Source organism: Ciona intestinalis, unplaced genomic scaffold, assembly GCF_000224145.3.
Source record: "Ciona intestinalis unplaced genomic scaffold, KH HT000142.2, whole genome shotgun sequence".
Lineage (NCBI taxonomy): Eukaryota > Metazoa > Chordata > Ascidiacea > Phlebobranchia > Cionidae > Ciona > Ciona intestinalis.
The window spans coordinates 26,208-29,705 of NW_004190464.2; the positions used below are offsets into that span (position 1 = coordinate 26,208).

Here is a 3,498-nt window from a genome sequence, read left to right on the forward strand (position 1 = left end):
TTTGCTCTAAACCCCAGGTCCCATGCCGTGCCTCACTGTAGGACCTCACCTTTATAGAATAGAATGTGCATATATAATGTTGGGGTAATGGGCCAATTCTGGTCTAAATCCCAGGTTCCATGGCATGCCTCACTGTAAGACCTCACCCATATGAAATTCAAAGATTAATCTAAATCCTAATCACAGGTGAATGGGTCAAAGGTTACGGAATGCAACCATGTTGAAGTAGTCAAGTTGATTAAAGGTAAACTTATATTTCATGTTTTACATTCCACCCATATTTACCCCTAACACCCCACTAACCCCATATACCCCACAGCGGATAGTTACGTTGCACTCACCCTTCTTGGAGCCCCAGTCACCCACAATAATAATCTCGCATCAGGGGATTCACCCATCCATACTGAGGTTCAAGCCAAACCTAAACAGGTGAGTTTGGTGTATTGATGACATCATAATGACACTTGCATGTGTGTAACTTATTCATCCTCGCATGGTGGGGAAACGACAGTTGTTATAACACAGGTGTTCTGTTTCATATACCTCGTGCCCGCTTACGAGTTACCACATATGTAACTTTGTGGGTGTGATTTTTATGTGTGGCTGACAATTTGGACAACCCATTAGTGACCACTGGGTTGTAGCAATTGTGGTCAAGTGTCTTGCCCAAGAACACATACGCCCACAATGGTAGCAGCAACGAGCCTCGAACAATACCCTCTAGATTGAGCGCACACCAACCGCCCATTATTGGATGATAATGGCACCTGTTTTACAGTCGACGGGGAAAACTACGTTTTATGACGAGAAAGTTGAAACGATTAAGAAGATGTTGTTGCAGGAGACGGCAGAAGTTGAGGTTTGTATGGACACTTATGTTTGTATGGACACTTATGTTTGTATGGACACTTATGTTTGTATGGACACTTATGTTTGTATGGACACTTATGTTTGTATGGACACTTATGTTTGTATGGACACTTATGTTTGTATGGACACTTATGTTTGTATGGACACTTATGTTTGTATGGACACTTATGTTTGTATGGACACTTATGTTTGTATGGACACCTATGTTTGTAGGGACACCTAACATCAGGGTAAAAGCTGGTTTAGGCTTAAACAGGGATGTTAAAACATATGATGTCATCCATGTTTTATAAGTGTTGCCCAGTATTACCCCTATACTCCCATTGTTCATCACACAATACATTGTAACATACAGAGAATAAAGGAGGAATACGCAAAGAATCCGATCCATAAACTACTTTTGGACCTTGGTACGGCACAGAAGCTCAAACAAGACCTCGAGAAACAACTTTGGAAGGTAAATATTTCAACCTGGTGATGGGGCCAGAGAGCTGTTGTTGTCTAAATCCTGGGTTCGAATTGAGGCCAGGGTTGGAGAACCAGAGATTCTGGGTTTGAATCCAGGTTAGGGTTGGAGAACCAGATATCCTGGGTTTGAATTTAGGCCAGGGTTGGAGGACCAGGGATCCTAGGTTCGAATCCAGGCCAGGGTTGGAGAACCAGGGATCCTGGGTTTGAATCCAGGCCAGCGTTGGAGAACCAGAGATCCTGGGTTTGAATCCAGGTTAGGGTTGGAGAACCAGGGATCCTGGGTTTGAATCCAGGCCAGGGTTGGAGAACCACTTCTATAACCAAAGTATTAATGTGAAGTTCGATCATATTTGGTCCCAAATAACCTCCATATTTGCTCCCAGGTTGAAAGTTTAAGAAACAAGAGCCCTGAACCTACTGAGGCGGGGAATCCCCTTGTTACAGACGTAGATGACAATACAGGTGATTATGATGTCACAAACATTATTATTATGTCACAATAATTCATGTTTTATATGTTTTCTATGATCCGTGTTGATTTATGATGTCATAATCCCTGCGTTGTGTCATAATTGAAAGTAGGAAGTCGTTCAGGCGCGAGGTTTCCTGCCCATTTGTGAGGTCACTAGTGTGTCTGTTTCATGTTTGTGAGGTCACTAGTGTGTCTGTTTCATGTTTGTGAGGTCACTAGTGTGTTTTAACATAATCTGAAATACAAATTAATATTTCAGCGTAGATTACAACAGATAGTTTGTTATGTGGTAGGATTTGAGTGACACCTGTCAATCATGTTGAAATGTTAGTATATATATATTAATATAATAATATATATATATATATATATATAAGCTGTTACTGCCAGATGTATTGTATAATATTGTCTGTGGGGTGAGATGGATACCGTTATGCTATCATCCAAAAACATATTTTCCAGTCGTATTTTTTTATTCATTGTTTACTACCAAATGGAACGAGAAAAGAAAATGAAAACATGTCCCATCTTACCCCACCATACTATATAAGTGTGAAAGGCATCTTCTGCCAAGTGTTATATAATTGTGGTTGTGACCTTATTAACCAGAAGATATCGTCTAAACTTAATATACCCTACAGCATATATAGTAGATGGGGGAAGATGGGACAAGGTTTCTTTCTATTTTCACGTCCAATTTGGTAGTAAACAAAGAAAATTCAAAGAATTATAAAACTGTTTCCTTCCATAGAGCGTTGTTAATCGTTTAAAACACGATCAGGATAATTGGATATTGTGTGCTAAAGGTGTCCCATCTTCCCCCACCCTACTATATATATTTATATTATAAATATATGTCTAAGATGCTTTTGGATTAAATCTTAAGCACCATCTTTATACAATTATTGTCAGAATATTAATACTTATGGTAGCAACAACCTATATAGTTGTCACTTCTGCTACCATGCATGTTAATGTCAAACTAATACTTTAGGCCTAGGAACATATCCCTGGTCGAGAAATACTATTTATCATCAAACATTGCTACAAATATAGTAGGGTGGGGTCGACGGGACACTTTTAACACATAATATCCAAGTATCCTGATCGTGTTTTAAACAATTAGCAACCGTTTATGGGAGTCGTAAGGATATGGTTTTATAATTCTTTGAATGTTCTTTGTTTACCACTAAATGGGACGAGAAAATAGAATGAAAGGGACAGGTGTCCCATCTTCCCCCAACCTACTATATAGTAGTAACATTATATTACTTACAATATACATAGCATCATATACATCACCCCATATCACCCCATACTAACCCACCCCTACCCGCAGGGACGGTGACCGAGGAGACTTTGATTGACATGTCAGACGACGTCAGTGAAGAGGTAATGTTGTTTCTATGTTTAAAATGTTGTGTGTTAATGTACAGTTACACTCATAGTTGTCAAACATAGGGAACCTCATTGATTAATGTGGTGAATGCAATATACTTTGGCTCTGCTTGTATGTATAGACACCTAACAGCACGGTAAAATCTGGGGTGACATTGTTAAAATACAGTTACACTCATAGTTGTCAAACATAGGGAACCTCATTGATTAATGTGGTGAATGCAATATACTTTGGCCCTGCTTGTTTTTATATGACACCTAACAGCAGGGTAAAATCTGGGGTGACA

At 39.3% G+C, this 3,498-nt stretch overlaps 1 long non-coding RNA gene across 1 annotated transcript in view; it reads left to right on the top strand.

The window, feature by feature from the left end:
* The window catches only part of LOC101243298, a 17,990-nt gene that overhangs the window by 6,630 nt on the left and 7,862 nt on the right, over positions 1-3,498 (top strand). Inside the window, exons 6-11 of the long non-coding RNA XR_003396931.1 lie at positions 187-244; positions 320-429; positions 779-859; positions 1,226-1,327; positions 1,725-1,803; positions 3,153-3,205. This is a non-coding gene — a long non-coding RNA (rho guanine nucleotide exchange factor 12). The remainder of the gene's footprint in view (positions 1-186; positions 245-319; positions 430-778; positions 860-1,225; positions 1,328-1,724; positions 1,804-3,152; positions 3,206-3,498) is intronic.